The sequence below is a fragment of the Nomascus leucogenys genome, chromosome 4 (genome assembly GCF_006542625.1).
Source record: "Nomascus leucogenys isolate Asia chromosome 4, Asia_NLE_v1, whole genome shotgun sequence".
Classification (NCBI taxonomy): domain Eukaryota; kingdom Metazoa; phylum Chordata; class Mammalia; order Primates; family Hylobatidae; genus Nomascus; species Nomascus leucogenys.
This window is the reverse complement of record NC_044384.1, coordinates 148405183-148422988: the sequence shown is the minus strand read 5'-3', so window position 1 is coordinate 148422988 and position 17806 is coordinate 148405183. Positions and strand designations below refer to the sequence as shown.

General features: G+C 52.3%; 2 protein-coding genes across 2 annotated transcripts in view; both read left to right on the top strand.

Annotated features, from left to right (window-relative positions):
- Nucleotides 1-14257: 14257 nt before the first annotated feature.
- Nucleotides 14258-17806, top strand: part of KBTBD11 (kelch repeat and BTB domain containing 11) — a 33584-nt gene continuing 30035 nt past the window's right edge. Inside the window, exon 1 of the mRNA XM_030812417.1 lies at nt 14258-14540. The gene's annotated coding sequence lies outside the window, so the exon portion shown is untranslated. The remainder of the gene's footprint in view (nt 14541-17806) is intronic.
- MYOM2 (myomesin 2) overlaps nt 14470-17806 on the top strand; it is a 175667-nt gene continuing 172330 nt past the window's right edge. Inside the window, exon 1 of the mRNA XM_030812416.1 lies at nt 14470-14540. The gene's annotated coding sequence lies outside the window, so the exon portion shown is untranslated. The remainder of the gene's footprint in view (nt 14541-17806) is intronic.

Here is a 17806-nt window from a genome sequence, read left to right as displayed (position 1 = left end):
CTCCGTCTCAAAAAAAAAAAAAAAAAAAAAAGAGGGACAAAGTGTCCCTCTGTCGTATAGGCTGCAGTGCAGTGGCGTGATCATGGCTCACCATAACTCCCTGGGCTCCCACAATCACTGCAGTCTCAACCTCCCAGGTTCAAGCAATTCTCCCACCTCAGTCTCCTGAGTAGCTGGGACTACAGATGCACACCACCACACCTAACTCTTTTTTTCTTTTTAACATTTTGTAGAGATGGGGTCTCGCTTTGTTGTCCAGGCTAGTCTCAATCTCCTGACGTCAAGCAGTCCTCGTGTCTCAGCCTCCCAAAGTGCTGAGATTCCTGGTGTGAGCCAGGAGTTGGTTGGCAGAATTTCGCCACCCTTCAAGCCTCTGATGGCAGCTCTGATCTCTGCGATTCTTCCAGGAAGGCAGGATGGATTTACTAATTTGGTAGAAAAGGGGAAGCGAGTTCAGAGCCTTCCAATTGATGGTTCCTAATTCAGTGGCTCTGACTTCACAGTCATGCCTAGCCTGTACTTGGCCATTTCATTTTGAGTTATGTCATGAGTAGAATGAATTTCCGGTAAAATGTTCCTATTACAGGTGTTTTACCAGACCACGGCGAACATCTTACATGGACAGAGGAAATGGATGTGTAAAGTCAACTTGCTGGGACATAAATCTTTCCACACGATTGATGGTGCAGGACCTGGACAGAGTGGGGTCTGTGAAACTGACTCCTTACCTCCCCCTGCCCTCCTAGAGAACAGAGACTTCCAGAGATCCTGAGAGAGGCAGACGCAGGAGGGCTTTGAGGGAGGAAGAGGTCGGAGAACGTGGGCTACAGAGAACTCCTCCTACGCCGGGACACGGGTTCCACTTTCACAGGCTCACAGTGAGTGAGGAAAACAAGCGTATCACCAACGAATGAAGCCGTGCATACAGGCAAGTGCATTCGCTACGCAGCAAGCTTCTACTGAGCACCTGATGAGTGTCAGAGGTGAGGCCAAGCTCTGTCTTAGGCCCTGGGGATGGGACGAGAGAGAAAAAGCATCCTTTTGGGGTTGCCACTGTCGGTTTATTCCCCCTCTCCTCTGCAGAGCCCTTGGCTCTTCCTGGACAGGGAGTAACCCAGTGACAGCAGGACACGTGGGAGCCCAGGGACAAATGGCTGCATCTGCCCCAGCTTTCGGGCCCCCATCTGCTGGGCAGACCCTCAGTAACTTGATCAACAAGAAGCCTGGCTGGCACCATGATCTCACCTCCTGATGGGGCCCTGTCCTGCTCTGGGGCGTGGCCAGGCTTAGTATTTCATCACAGCAGCCTGAATGGAGACAGGAAGGCACCAAGAGACATTGCTCAGCAATGAACGAAAACCCGCAGGTCGTGGTCCAAGTCCCACACCTGAGTCAGCTGACAGGCTCGGAGCTCATTGACTGAAGGGGAAGTCAGGTTCACCTGAGGAAGGACCCCAAACGTAGGCTGCAGGCATATATGGTCGATGCTTCCCCAAAGGGACCTGCATGCGTGTGCTGGGAAGACTGCAGTGGTAACAGGAAAGAGCAGACCTTGGAAACTGTCCAGGCTCTGAGTCGCCACTGAGCAGACAAGCAGAGTGGCACCTTGGGCTGTAGAGAGGTCTTATGAAAGCCACATGGCACGTAGAGTTAGGCCCATGTCCGTCTCACAAGGGCCTGTGGGTCTCCAGGTGTATAATTGGGATGGACAGAGCTGGCAGCTGGCAGAAACCATCACTGGTTCCTTAACCTGTGAAGTCAGAACCACTGAATTAGGAACCATCAATTGGAAGGCTCTGAACACCCCTCCCCATTCCTACCAAATTAGTAAGTCCATCCTGCCTTCCTGGAGGAATCGCAGAGATCACAGCCACCGTCAGAGGCTCAAAGGATGGTGAAATTCCAGTGCCCACCAATTCCCATGTAATTCATGGAACTGGGCATTGCAGACACCAGGCTGTGGTGGAAGGCAGCGGTGGGGCCGTGCAGCATGACCAGGTAGTCTCTCCAGTCACAGCTGCTGGGACAAATAGCATCTTTACCGGAACAGATCAGCACAGCTGCCGATTCAGCAACTGCACTCTTCTCCACGCCCTATCCATGGAGGGAAGACAGTTTGCCTTGACTTGGCGAGGACTGCAGTACACTTACTGCCTTGCCCACTGTGCTGTGAACCCTGGCGTTACTATAAGGCTACAGGTTCACTACTGTGTCGATGATCTCATGCTGCCTAGACCTGGGAGAACCCAGGTGACCTAGGAAGGCAGGTGTCTGCCTGAGGCTGGGAGATATCGGAGGCCTGCCACATCATTGAAGCTTCTGGGGTTTCGGCATCTGAGCATGCCCTGATACACCCTATGAGGCAAAGGGCAAACCATATGCCACGCTCCATGCCATTCTGGGAAGCAGTGACTGGGGGACCTCTGGAGTTTGGACCCAGCATGCACTACGCATGGGAAGACTGCTCCAACTCATCTCTGGGGAGGCTCTAAGGCTGGCAGTTTTGAATGGGGCCAAGAGCAAGGACAAGCCTGCTGAGCCACTTCTGCAGCACAGGCGCCTTGCCCGGCCTCATGATGATGCAGATGTGACTGTGCTGAGACGTCGCTGCAACAGCACGGCCCACAAAGCTGCAGAGCCAGGCTCTCAGTTATCTCCCATTTGAAAAATGGAGCTTGGGTGGTACTAGGCCCAGTCAAAATTGGGCACCAGGATCCATACAGAGGCCACTGTCTCAGTGCGGGCTGCAGAACAAACCACCATAGGCTGGGCAGCCTCACCACGTTGATTTCTCCCTGTGCCGGAGGCTAAGTCAGATCCCGGTGCCCGCACGGCTGTGTCGTGGTGAGGGCTCCTTCCTGGCCTCCAGCCAGCCAGCTTCTCATCACCTCCTCTCATGGGGGAGAGGAAGCAAGTTCTCTTACAAACACGTGATCCCATCGTGAGGGCCCCACCCTGGTGACCTCATCCCCTCCCAGAGGCCATCACACTGGGAATTGGGGCCTTGGCATGTTAATTTGGGGGGATATGAACCTGCAGCCCAGAACAGATGCCGACTCTGAGCTAAGCAGCCCGTGGAATGCTGTCGTGAGATGGGTGAGTTGCAGGCTGGGGTGGACACGATACCTTAGGTACAGCACCGAGGAGGTTCAGAAAGTGGAGTAAAATGCAGGAAGCAGGTGGCTCTGACAGCGTCCATCGCGCTGCCCCGTCCACACCCAGCCACGCGCAGCAGCCAGCCCCTGGGGGAGCGTGGGGACACCCCTGTCCTTGCTGCATAAACTGCAGCCCTGGCTGTCTCGTGCTATGCGAGGAAGGCCCTGCGGGAAGCTGTGGGGGAGACTCCTCCGCACACAACGGCTGCACACAGGGCATGCAGTCGTCCTCTCAGTTGGAAGGAGGATGAGCAAAAGCCTGTGTGCTTGTGTCTGCGTTAATGCCCCCCAGAGAGAAAGCCTCCAACCCCGGGGTGAGCAGAGTGGTCTGTCTGGGGCTGTTGGCCAGAGTCGGTTTGTGCAACAGGTGTAGGAACACAAGGGCCACTGAGGTGGGGTCGTGTGTGGCCCCCGAGCTCAGCATCACGGGCTCCCTGGCACCAAGCCTGGCATTGCTAAGACCCCGCTGAGCGTCCAGCCTGCCAGCAACAGAGAGCCTCGTGGCTCCTTCAATTTGGCATCATTTCCTGGGAAGACCAGCCCAGTACCAGTCAGGCTGGTGTTGGGCAGGAAATGGTGTCCCCCGCGAGGCCCCTGCGGCCCTGCTTGAGCAGTGCACGCTCGGGGGGGAAGCTGGTGGCTCTGTCGGCTCCCTGCTCCTGTCTGCTCTTTCAAGGGGCCTTGGGAAGTACTGACCGTTGGAACAGGGCAGTGAACTCGGCATCCCCAGCTGCTGTGGGGAGGGACGCACGTGTGCTGCTGTGGAGGCGGAGGCCTCTGGTGGCTGAAAACACCATCGTGCTCCCAGGGGTCCCCCGGTGCCTACCTCACTTACTGGGCCTGCATCCGATAGCTTCTGCTGTTTCTAACAAAAATGCGCCGAGTTCTGGGCTCCTGGTTAGAAAGCGGCAGAGCTAGGGCAGGAACGGGAAAAAGTCCATGCTCTTTGGTTTTCTCACTGTCAGCTGTCAAATCAGGGTCACGAGGTGCCTCCTCCATCTGCAGAGTGAGGGTGACGGGAGGACACAAGGCGCGTGTCCCCTCGGGTGCGCTGGCCGCCGCAGCCCCTTCCCCGTGATCAGCGCATTTCTGAGCACGGCCCTAGTGATGAGAGGTGTCATTCACTCTTGTCTTGCAGACGAGGACACCATGGCTCCGTGTGTGGGAGTCTCGCCACGGGCTACTTGGCCAGGGGCGGTAGGAGCTGCTCTCCTGCTGGGTGGAGCAGCCTGGCTCTGTGGCACGTGGCCGCCCTCATTACCAGAATTGACTCGAGTCAGGATGACGGGGTTGGGATTACAGAGTAAAGGGGCGATGAGACAGGCCCTGGAAAGCTGTAGGCTCAGCCAGGGCCGATAACCGCACGGCCTGGAGCCCGGCCCGGACACGCAGCAAACAAACAAAAGGGCTGGAAGCAGAAACCAAACAAAAGCTGCCCACAGGAATCCGTGCCCTGGTGCCATCCGGGGGCTCTTCCCTCCTGCATATTGTAAACGGTGGTGACAAAGCCCGGCTTGCTGGCTGGAAAGCTGCCCTCCAGTCCCAAAGAGCCGACAGCCTCTGAGATCCAGAGGGTTCTGTACATTCTGATTCTAAGCGGGCACCCTGTGTAGATGGCACATGGCCAAGTGTGGCAGAACTGGCTTTTCCAAGGATAAAGAAGAGACGGGGCCATTTTGCAGGCTTCTAGAATGATGCTTGACCATTGATGAAAAAAGCCTAGAGCTCTGTGATGGGGGTGGGGGGTGTGTGGAGGGGGCTGGGGTAGGGCAGGCCTGCGATGCGGAGGAGGCACCTGTGTGTGCCATTGGCCTGCAGTCTCTGTCCTGCCCTGCTGGGCCTCTGGGACAGGGTCTTTGGACACAGTGCTGGAGGCAGCCTCAAATGCCATGGTGCAAGAATCAGGGTGACGCAGAAGGCACCTTTCCCCTCGACACCCACAGGCTTGTCCAGAGTCCAGCCCCTTGGATTGTGGGTGCAAGGCACAGGCTCAAGAAGCAAAGTGGAGAGAAAGTAAAGTGGGGGCTGCTCTTGTTAGCAATGAGGGGCTTGCATGTATTTTCTTCTGCTCATGAAAAAAATAATTGCTTTTTTGGTGCTAACATACAAGAGTCCGGTTCCATCTCCAGTTCAGTAGGTTTCACCCAGGGGCAATTTCCACCTTCCCCCACCCACTAGGAGACATTCAGCAATGTTGGGACACCTTGGTGGTCAATACAGGGAGAGGTCGGGGGAAGGGTGGGCGCCAGGCTTCCACGTGCAGAGACCACGGACACCCCATGCATCCTGCAGTGCCCGAACAGCCCCAGACGTCGACGGCACAGAGGCTGGAAGACCCTGGTGGGTCGGTTAAGTAAGGGATGATTCATCTTCACCGTCTTCCACCCAATCAAAAATCAACGGCTTGGTTTCCCTTTTATTGCCAGCATGTGAGGCCCTGCTCCGGTCTCTAACGTCCCCCCTTTTCTCACTGTGCCTGTCTCATTTCAGCACTGTTAGTCTATTTTGAATTTTTAAAAGTTTCTTGTTTGCGTCGTGAAATGGAATTCTCATACAGGCTAGCAGGAGTTAGCAGTGCCAATTAGCCCATATGTGAACACTCTTCCATTCATTCGTCTCTAAGCCAAACCCAACAGTACATTCATAGCCTGAAGGGATCTGGATCCATACTCAGCCGAGACAGAAAGAACAATTTCTGGTGGCAGGAGACATTTTAGTTTACCTTATTTTGAGCAAATTCATCATATGTACATCTGACTCGCACAAACAGTAAATTTGGGCATGGGTTTTCACATATTCAAAGTTTACAACAGACCCCTCTTGATTTTCTGAAGGAGGTGCAGGCTTTAGATGGGAATTCTTCACCCAGGTTCCGGGATATGTCGGTCCATGGTTGCCCACCGGAGCTGCGAGCTCCCGGGACAGGCGTGCCCACGGCTGCGGGATCTGCGGGTCCACGGTTGCCCACCGGGGCTGTGAGCTCCTGGGACAGGCGTGCCCACGGCTGCGTCCCCGTGTGACCAGGAATCACCCAATGCTGCTGTCCTGGGGCCTGAAGATCGTGTTTCCCGTTCTGGAACTTGTATTCATCTCGCTTTTCAGAAACACAAATGACGGATGAAGCACACAGGCCCCGAAATCCAAAGGTTAATTTGGACTTAGAGCTGCTTGGGCTAATTACTTCACATCTGTTTCAACGGAGCCAGTAGGAGCTGCCTCACGCAGCTGGTAGGAGGTGTGAATGAATCAGGCATGGGAAGGTGTCTGCGTGTCACCCATGGTCGGTAGGTAGGAGCTCTTAACTAGTAACAGTTTCCCCCAACCTCCATCTCAGTCATGCATCCCTATGGGCCGCGATTGGTTCGATTATTCCGTAATTTCCTCATTTCTGACTTAGATGGTTTCAATTTTGCAACAAATGTGTACTGCTTGCTTGCAGTGGGTCGGCTCTGAGCAGCGGTTGGAGCTTGGAGGGGAGCAGGGCCTGCTGGGCCCTGACCCGAGATGCAGTCCCGTCTGTGGTGTTCTGCTCCTTCCCTAACACCCAGCCCTCTCTGCAGCATCCTGCAGCTGGGCAGCGGCCCCCTCATGGATGTCCAGATCCTCATTCCTGGATACAGTGCATATGCGGCCTTATGTGGCAAAGGGACTTTGCAGGTGCGGCCGAGCTCAGGATCCTGAGTTGAAAAGATGACCGTGGACTATCTGAGCTGGCCCAGCATGATCAGAGGGGTCTGTTTAAGAAGGAGGCAGAGGCGGAGAAGGAGATGTGAGAATGGAAGCCGAGGAGAAAGAGACACAGTCCTCCAGGCCAGACAGAGCCACCTGCCTGCCGCTGCTCACCTTCCTCAGCATGCGCTTTGGTTCAAGAGTTACCTGAAAGCCGTCCATTCCAACAGGCGCCCCCAACACTGCCCGCCACCACTCCCGGTGTGTGGTTCCCCAGGGCCCAGAGTCCCGTTCCTGTCTCAGCTCCGTCTGGTGGGACCCCGGTACGGGAGGCGACTTCTCTGGAGATTCTCCATTAAAATTCACTCTCTGTGTTAAAATTTGGACACAGGAGTTCTGATCGCAGCAGGGTCCTGCTAGAAGGTGCAGAGGCGCAAACAGTTTGAGGGTTGCAGGTCCTTTCCAGCGAAGAACCCGCTGAAGCTGGGGACTGCTGAGCAGCTGGGGCTGCCCAGAAAGAGGGCGGAGGCTTCTGAGGAAACGCCCAGGGCAGGAAGGTCCTGCCGACCCCCCTCTGACCCGGTCTCCTCCGAGTCCTCTCCTCTGTGGCTCCCAGAGCTCCCTGCAGGCCCCCGCCTGGGATGCCAGGAACAGGCGCTCTCAGGACGACGGTGTGGGGGCTTCAGGGCTGCAGGGGCCACAGAGCCAGGTGGAGCTGGGAGAGGCTCTATTGTCAGCCCCCCACTTTCCTCACTTCCCACGCCTCCTGCTGCAGAACAGACACCCTTGGAGGTGGGGGAGGGGCAGCCGGGGAGGAAGGTCGGAGCTGACCACTCCCTGTGACCCAGCCCCATGCAGCTGCGCAGGCGGCTGACCTCCCTCCCAGGGCGTCCGAGCAGAAGCTCTGCAGCTGATCAGTGTCCCGCACCCTCCTAAGCGTACAACCCCGTGCATCCCCACATCCTGAAAGGCCTCGGTGTTACACCGAGAGGCCATCCAAGTTTGACTGTTAGTGTTTTTTAAAGTGATTTCCTGGCACCCTGCAAACTGTAGCATTTTAATCCCAGACAGCAGCCAGAAGGAGAGATTCGTCATCCTGGTCAGAAGACATCGAGGTCAATTTGGCTGAGCAGTTAGGTGTCCTCTTATATTGATGGAAATAGTTTAGAGCCATTTTCAAACATTTATACCCCACAACTACTTTTTCCCAAGTGTGTTGCCTAATTCGGCCGGAAGACTTTGTTTGGAAAAACTGAGTCTAGGAACCACCCCAGCTGCCCCCACCTGGCATGGTGAGGCCTTTGCCAGGGCACGGATGTGCATTGCGTTTCTCCGGCACCAGGCAATTGCTCAGTCATCACCCAGTGACCCTCAGCTATGCGGCTCGAAGTGTGACAATTGTGGGCCATGAACCCTCCAGGAAGGACCAACATCGCCACCAGTAGTAAAACTGAAACCAGCGTTTAGAAAGTTTTGTACCACTTTGACAGCGTGATTTTGCCCCTGTTTAACCTAACACTAAGGTAATGGTTTTGTATTCTGTATGTCTTTCCCAGTTTTTATTTGTATTGTAAATGGAAATGCTGTCTGTCTATAATGGATTGAAAACTTTAAAATCATAAACTGACATGTCACTCCCAATAGTGTGGAAAGCCCTGCCTGTATGGAAGAGACACAAAACCCTGGAATGAGTGTCCTGGCAGTGCTGCAACACAATACCACACACAGCGGGACGGGGGAAGGGGTGCTGAAAACCACAGAAGCAGATTCTCCGCAGCTCTGGAGGCCAGACGCCCACGATCAAGACGTCAGCAGGGCCACACTCCCTCAGAGGATCTGGGGAGGAGGCTTCCCATCTCTTCCAGCTGCCAGAGTGGACAGGAACCCTCCCCACTTTCTGTGGCTGGCAGGTCATCACTGCAATCCCCGCCTACCCACACACCCCCCGTCCGGGGCACCCCCACACTATCTTCTTTCTGTGTGTGTCTCTGTGTCTGAATTTCCACTTCCTTCCACTCATACTGGATGAGGGCCTGCCCTAACGAACTCACACTAATGCAATTACCTCTAAAAGAGCCTCTTTCCAAATACAGTCACATTCCGAGGGACGAGGCTTAGGACTTCAACGAATCTTGTTCTTCAGGACACGATTCAACCCTTAACAATCTTTAAATTGTGGCTCACGATAATATGTTATTTGGCAAATGTGTTATTGGATTTATATGTTTGAGGATGTATTACTTAAACCTATTCTAAGTAACTAATGGCTTGAAAATGAAATTTGTTTCCAGTCACTGTACTACCAGCAGTGGGATCAAGAACATCGCAGATACACTTTTACTTGGGTTTTTGTCTGTAGAGCCTGCACAGCATCGAAGCTACAGCTAATACTCTTTTCTAGCGATAGCAGCACGGTTTAGAACCGATTTATGTGACAACAGGACACACCCTCGCGGAGGTCCTCCCTCGCTGGCGGGACGGCCAAGTCTGGCTGCATCCCAGTTCCTGGGCTGTACCAGTCACAGGCCACCCCCTGCCGCTGACCTCGAACTCGGGGTTCCTGCCATCTCGGGCGACCCAGCCAAGTTGAAGAGCCACGCATGCTGGGACATTTACACTCTAAGGATAACTTCCAACTCAGCACGAAATATTTTCAGGTTTGGGATGGAAACCCACGTGGTGAAATGAAGCTATAAGATGTGCTGGGATGCCAGTTTTAGTTACTTTTAGCATACAGATTCCTGGTGTATGAAGCGCGTCCTGCAGCACGGACCTGCTCACCCCTCTGGAGAGCAGTTCTCCTTGGCGACTGCTGTGAACAAGGGCCCTGAGTTAGGATCTGAGCCCCAGCTCCGCCTCACGGAAAAGGCGTGCCCTTGAATGAGTTACACAGAGCTCTTCGGATGTTAAGTTTCCTCAACTGAGAAATGGAAACAGTCGCTACCACCTGTTATTTTTGGAACCGTAGATAGACCACATATAGATATACCATGAATATTTATGCGGAAATTATAGATAACTTGTTCTAATATTATTAAAAGATACCTTGAAAAAATTTATTTTATATATTTTATATTAAAAATATAGATTATATATATTTTATATTAAAAATATATGATATATATTTTATATTAAAAACATAGATGATATATATTTTATATTTAAAATGTATAATATATATTTTAATAAATATATTTTAATAAAATATATATAATATATAAAAATATATAAACAATATAAAATTTATATTTTATATATAAATATAAATGAATAATATAAAAATATATTATATATGATATATTATATATTTATACATAATATATATTATATATTTATATGTAATATTATATATTATATAATATAAGATAAAATTAAAAAATATAAAATAAAAATTTTATATTTAAAATAAATAAATATATATATTTGAGACAGGGTCTCACTGTGTTGCCCAGGCTGGAGTGCAGTGGCGCAATCATGGCTTAGAGCAGCCTCGACCTCCCAGGCTCAAGCAATCCTCTCACTTCAACCTCCTGAGTAGCTGGGACTACAGGTACATGCCAGGATGCCTGGCTAATTTTTTGTATTTTTGTGGAGACAGGGTTTCGCCATGTTGCCCAGGCTGGTCTCCAACTCCTAGGCTGAAGCAGTCTGCCTGCCTCAGCCTCCCAAAGTGCTGGGACCACAGATGTGAGTCACTGCCCCCAACCCTGAAAATATTTTAAATTGCAGCTAACTTGCTCTAACATTATTAATATATACCTTGAAACTATTTTAAAGTAATGGTTGCCATCTTATTTCCTTTATTTTCTGAAAAATTGTTGCTAGGATTCCCACTAATAAACGTACTGGCCATTTGGGGACGGCACTGTTAATTCACTTGCAGAGCGTGTTGCCTACAGGTAACCTGCAGTCTGCTTGAGGGAACCACGTGCCCAGGCCCCCGCAGCCCCTGGGAGAGCCTGTCAGGGATGATGAGCAATGGGCATTTGGGCTCAACAGGCCTCACTCCTTCATTTACTCAACAATTACCGAGCTTGGCTTCATGCCCTCACAGTGCTGGGCCCAGGGGTACAAAGCTAAAAAGCATGGCCTCCGTTTCCCTATTCGAATCAGGACAATTAGTGTATTATCTTAAACCTGGGACAGTCTGTATTTTAAAATTTGGGGTCCAGGCACGGTGGCTCACGCCTGTAATCCCAGCACTTTGGGAGACCGAGGTGGGTGGATCACTTGAGGTCAGGAGTTTGAGACCAAACTGACCAACGTGGTGAAACCCCGTCTCTATTAAAAATAAAAAAAATAAGGCGGGTGTGGTCGTGCACACCTGTAATCCCAGCTACTCGGGAGTCTGAGGCAGGAGAATCACTTGAACCCAGAAGATGGAGGTTGTAGTAAGCTGAGATCGCGCCATTCCACTTCACATTGGGCAACGAGAGCGAAACTCTGTCTCAAAAAAATAAAATAAAACTTGGGGAATGGCATGCTTAGCACATGGCCAATACATGTGTGCTATTGATAGTCAATAGTGGACAATATTTTGGAGGACTTAGGAGCACACTGTTTCCTTAATATGAGGGTCTCAGGCGCTGGCTGGTAACATAGGTGGAGAGACTGACATAAGGAAAGAGCTTTACAGTATTTAAGAAGCAGCTTGCGAGAAAAACGCAATTGCACACAGTTCATCAGAGCTGAGGGAGCACTGAGGTGGGTAAGGTTCGTCTAAGGGAGCTCCAGGGCCTGGTAAGGTTCACCTAAGGGAGTGCCAGGGCAGGGTAAGGTTCATCTAAGGGAGTGCCAGGGCAGGGTAAGGTTCATGTAAGGGAGTGCCAGGGCCGGGTAAGGTTCGTCTAAGGGAGTGCCAAGGCCAAGACTACTTTTGTACAATACGCACAGAATTTTTTAATGAACCAGTGAGTGTTGTTTCAAAGCCAACACATATATTCTAATTATTTTTTCATGCCAAGAAGCTGGAAGTACTTTATAGCAATTGGCTCCATTCCTGACAGTTATTGGGATTTAACAGCTTTATTGGTTGGGGGAGGAACACATGAACTCCTAAGGGCTAATACAAGCATTTGGGAAATTATCTGTTGTCTGATGTCAGCACCGGAACAGGGCAGTAGAGCTGGAGAGTAAGAAGCAGAGCTGGAGAGTAAGAAGTGTTTGCTAAGTCACCGCGCAGGAGGCGACAGAATCAGAGGTGACGAATGTGAGTCCGACCATTGGCTTAAGATCCAGCATCCTGAGTGAGTTGCACGGATCGTCTCCTTCAGTCCTCTCAGGTAGGTGCAGTGGTGTCTCCCTGGAGCACAGAGAGGCCAAGTATCTGGCTCCAAATCACAAGACTTGCAGAGAGTGAGGCTGGTGTCTAAGGTCCCATCGGTTGAACTCCAAAGCGGGCTGTCTACAAATTGGGTTCAGAGACCTCCCAGCCTGGAGCACAGTTTGATGGAGTCCAGCATTCAGGGGCCAGTAAACCACTGTACCCTGGACAACTTCATAAGCTTTGCTTATATTTTTAGGGCGGTTTTGCATGTTGAAATATTTGCATGCTTCGGGCCTACCACGCATGGTCAGGCTGTCCCTGAGCAGGCAAAAATTTACACAGTAAATAGTATTACCCTTGAAATAGATTTAAGATAGGTCCTCCCTCTTGACAGTGTTACAACCCAGTTCAATTTCAGGAACTCTAGAGGTCCCTGTAGTTACGAAGAACTAATTAAAGGCATGAAATGTTCCTCTGCAAGTTTCATTGACCATGTTGGGCCTACAGTCCTTTTCCAAAATAAATATCTAAAGTAAAACAAATATGGGACTCCCCACAGACTACTTATCTAGTAGATGGTGTGGGGTTTGGATGGATATTTTAAGTTGCTTCAGCAATTTTTTCTTTAATTCAGTATTTATTGAGAACCTAATTTATGACAAGCTTGTAAAATCCAGTGAGGGGTATGACCTATTCCCAGGTCTCTGGACGCTGGCAGGATGGTAGACAAGATGCTATGGGGCTTGCATGTTCAGAACACCGTGTCTTAGGTGACCTCCCGGGCCTTTGGGGGCCCAACCCCAGGGTGGCGGGACAGCCAGGTGAGGCTTTGTTTGGTCTGGTCACGTTTCTCTGGAAAAGAATAGGGGTAGTTAGGCCAGGCGCAGTAGCTCATGCCTGTAATCCCAGCACTTTGGGAGGCCAAGACAGGTGGATCACTTGAGGTCAGGAGATCGAGACCAGCCTGGCCAATGTAGAGTGAAACCCTGCCTCTACTAAAAATACAAAATTTAGCTGGGTGTGGTGGTACACGCCTGTAGGCACAGCTACTTGGGAGGCTGAGGCAGGAGACTTGCTTGAACCCAGGATGCAGAGGTTGCAGTGAGCCGAGATTGCACCGTTGCATTCCAGCCTGGGTGACAGAGAGAGACTCCATCTCTAAAAAAAAAAAAAGAAAAAAGAAAAAGAAAAAGAAAAAGGAATTATTCTGCAGCCAAAAGGAAGTAGAGATGCACTAAGAAGATCACAGTAGAGTTTGGAACATTTTTGGAGTAAATTGAACAAAATAAAAACGGAGCAGCATGGGAATTATTTTAGCCCCCACCAAAAGGGTCTGTTTCTGCTATAGTTAACGGAAGTTTTCAATTTTCAAAAATCCCAGTAGCTCGCTTAGTTTCAGCCTCCTGTAATTCCAGTACTGACAGCAGGTACTACTCTTCTCGGCAACTGAGGGAAAAAGGTTTTAAAGATGTTCCCGGGGCGTTAGTTTTGGTGCTGGAGTCATAACGGCTCATTATATGTATACAGCATGGAACTGGCAAAGAATGTCAAAAGCAAAAAGAACAAAAAAAGAGGAAGAAAAGGCTCCGGCTCTCGGCACTTATGGAAATCTCATCGTCATTAATTTTGCACAAAGCCATTAAAAATAGCATTTACCAGCAGGGGTCCAGTGTTAATTAGAGCCCAGCCTGGGAGCAGCTGGAACTCTGCGCTCCTGGCTCAGTCCTGGCCGCCCTGAACCCGTCTGCACCGCAGGGCCCGGGTGGGAGGCAGAGGCCACATTTCTGGATAGGAGAAAAAGCTCCGACATTTCGTCCACTCTCGTCAACTTAAAAAAATTCTGGAATCTGTTGAGAATTTGGCAATAGGTTTTTAACCACTAAATATGTCAACAACGCATCGCCTCTACTTTTACCAAAAAACAGGCGCACGAAACTCCGGTGTTTGCGCCCGCGGACACCTGTCCCCGCCTCCTCGCAGGAAGCGGCCCCCGCGCTCGGGCTCGGGCTCTGGTAGGGGCGTGGGCCGCGGTCCTGGAGGGGGTGAAGAGCCCGGCGGGCGGGCGCGCGGCGAGGAAGCCCGGGGGGGACCCGCAGCCCCTCCGCACACCCGGCCAGGCGGCGCGCGCCCGAGAACGCCCCGTGTGCACGCGCCCGCCCCCCTCCCCGCGCCCCGCGCGCGCCCCTCGCAGCCTGGAGCTGGAACGCTGGCTCCGCGCGGCCTGGAGAGGCGGAGAGGCCGGTCCGCCGCCCCCTCTGCCGCCCCTTCTGCCGCCCCTTCTGCCTCCCACGCCCCGCTGCGGGTCGGAGGAGCAACTAGCGCTCGCAGGTGCTCGGAGAGGCCGGGCCGCGGCTCCCACAGGTGCCGGGAAAAGGCCGCGCGCATGCGCCGGAGCCCACCCTCCAGGCTGCGCGTCCCGGGCCTGGGGGCTGAAGAGGAGCGGCGGCGAGGTAGGGCGGACCCCGGGCAGGCAGCGGCGGGGCCTGGCGGGCGGAGCGGGAAGCAGCCCCAGGCGCGGGTCAGAGGGGGCGGCGGGTGGGGGGTGGTCGGCGAGGGCGGCAGTAGGCGGGAGGGGAGAAAAGGGGAGGCCGGCAGGGGAGAGTCGGGGAGCGGAGGGGAGGGGAATGGGGACCGGGAGAGGAGGGGGCGGTGCTGCCCGCGGCGGGGTGGGCGGCGGTGGGTGGTCTCCGCTCCGCCTCCGGGAGGCCGCGTGGGGGGCGTGGGGGCCTCCTCGCGGGGTCTCCCCAGGCCCTCCCCCGGGACGCGGCAACCCCGGCCGGAAGACAATGAGCGGCCCGCGCCGCTCCCGTAGTCACCGCCCCCGCCGAGGGTCCCGCCGCCCCAGCCGGAGCAAAAGCCGGAGCTGAAGGCGAAGCCAAGCGCGGGGGCCAGGGCGGGGGCTCCTCCCGGGGTTGCTCCGCTTGGCTCTCGGCGGTCGCGAGGATAGGCTGTCCGGAGCGGACGGGGGTCCCTGCTGGACTCGGGTCCCTGGGGAGGGGAGCGCAGCCCTTGGTCCTCCGCCGCTGCGCCCGGGGTGCGGGGGTGTCCAGGCCGCTGACCCCCGCGAGCCCCGAGCACCCCGACCCACCCGCCCCACGACGCCGCGGCTCCCGAGCCCTGGCGGGCGCCCCCTCCAGCCCCCGCCCCATGTGGTAGGGAGACCCCCGGGCGGTCTGGGCGGGATTCCGCAGGAGTCCCTCCTCTCAGGCGGGGCTCATTCTGGAGCATGAAAAGAGGGTTAACCAAAGTCCCTCCACCTTTATAGAGTCCTACAAAACCACGTTTCCCACTCCACCCACTCCAGTGTCTATTCTAAGGAAAAGAAAAGGAACAAATCAGTGCAGCGAGCTTTATTCTACTCAGCCCACGAAAGGCGCCGCCGTCAGATTTTAAAGTTCCTGCCATCCCCTCAGGCACTGAGTGAGAAGTTCCCCCGATTCCCCGCGGTTCCCGCCTCCATTTCCCACTAAGGAGCAGTTACTCAGGCTCCAATTAGGACCCCTTAATGGATGTCAGTGGAACCCTTCGGCCTTTTATCCTGAACTAATAGTGTGCTATTATTAGAATCATCCTCCCCATTCCTGACATCACGGAAGGGACCGGTCCATTGCCTGCAGATTTGCTCCTGCAACAACCTGATGTCTGCAAATTTATGGTAATTGGCATTGCAATGCTCCCATCAGGGCATAACTAAGCAAAAATTGTAATAAGATAAAGCCTTTGAACTTTTCATGTTAGTTGTACAGGCATTGCTGGCCGTAGCATTAGACAGCAAATAATAAAATTAGTTAAAAGGTGTTGCTTGTAGTATAGTCATATGTAGCACAACCACGTTCGGACCAATTACAGACCACCAAGATGAAGGTGGTCCTGTAAGATTATAAAACTGTTTTCCCTGTGCCGTTTTCATGCTTAGAAATGTGTAGATACACAAACACCATTGTGTTACAATTGCCTGCAGTATTGTGCGCGCTGTACAGGTGTGCAGTCTGGAGCAGGAGGCCGTGCAGTGGAGCTCAGGTGTGTAGCAGGCTGCACCGTCTAGGTGTGTAAGTGCCCTGTGTGATGTTTGCACAGTGATGAAGTTACCTATCGTTTCTCAGAACCTACCTGCATGTGAACCATTCCTGGCTGTATTTAAGCCAGCAATGGGCTTGGGAGGAGGGGAGAAAGCTTAAATGCTGTGGCTCTGAGACTAAAGAAATTCCCAGGGAGCAGGACTCTGTGTTGACTGATGTCTGGGCCTAACTTGAACCTCAGAGCACCTTGCCCTGGGAGGATGGAAGAATCCGGAAAGGTGGTTTGGAGGTCATCGCATCATTTGTAAACTCCAAGACAAACCCGCTTCAATGGGGTTTCCATATGTTCCGGTACAGGTAGCAACCTTGGCAGTGGGAGCCCAGCAGGTCCCATCTTTGTCCCTTTGCTGATACAGAGAGACTCTCCGTGCTGTGGATGCCTCCATCTGGGCACGTTTCAGTTGTTTTCTAAATACCAAGAGCACAGATTGCTCAGTAATAATAGCTCTCCTGCAAATCTGGAATCACTTAGGCAGCTGCAGTGCCTCTAAGCCTCCTTGCATCCAAAGCTGTGATCAAGGAGGACTGGTGTCTGAGTGGGCTTGAGAAGGGCCGGGAGAACAGCGGGTTTCCTGATCACAAATCAGCCTGTCATTCAGCATATGTTCCCCTGGTGACTCAGGGCGATATCTGCCATTCTCCGGAGGTCAAGGGCTGGTCGTGTCAATTGTGGTCTTGAGTTTGTTTTTTTTTCCTCTTGAAATCATTGTAATTAAGATACAATTATAGTGTTGGTATCCAGCACATGTTTGCAAAGTATTTAACAATGACCAAAAACTTTAAGAATAAATTAAACCATCCAGGAGTTTACTTTTTGCCAACAGCCAGGTTCCTGCTAGAAATGATTTTGAAATAAATGTTGTCTTGGAAATAGAAACCATTGCATGTCTTATGTGCACTTCGTTTGAAGGATTAGCATGAATTTCCTTCTCTTCTGAATGTTTGTGGAGTTCCCCCACACCCCCACCCCCCACCCTGCTGTGGGTCAGGCATAGCCCTAGGTGCTGGGAATACAGTTGTAAGTAAAGTCAGCCTAGTTCCCTGCTATCTGCAGCTGAGACTTTAATACAGTGAAAGGCATTCAGCATATAATTGTGTTAATTATTAGGTAATAACACACGGAGACGAGTGCATTGAAGGAGAGGAATACATTCCCGTGAATGCACTTAACAGAGGAATCTTAGGCCGAGAACTAAGGGATGAGAGGGGTGGCTCAGGAGCCCAAGAGGGGAAAGTTTGTGGGAACATCGTGTGCAAAGGCCCTGTGGTGAGGACTAGAGCACGGAGAGGCCAGTGAGGGGCGCTGGAGCAGAGCGTAGTAAAAGTGTAATGTCAGCCGATTTTATGGCTAAGTTAAATTGATGGAGCTTCACACTTCAGAGCAAGGTCCTCCAACCCATGGCCCATGAGCCGTATGTGGCCCGGGACAGCTTTGAATTTGGCCCAACACAGATTTGTAAACTTTCTTAAAACATTATGAGGTGTTGTTGTTTTTGTTTTTTTTTTAAGCTCATCACCTATCGTTAGTGTTAGTCTATTTTATGTGTGACCCAAGGCAATTCTTCCAGTGTGGCCCATGGAAGCCAAAAGATGGGAGACTCCTGCTTTAGAGCTTGACGGAGTTTCATATGGATTAA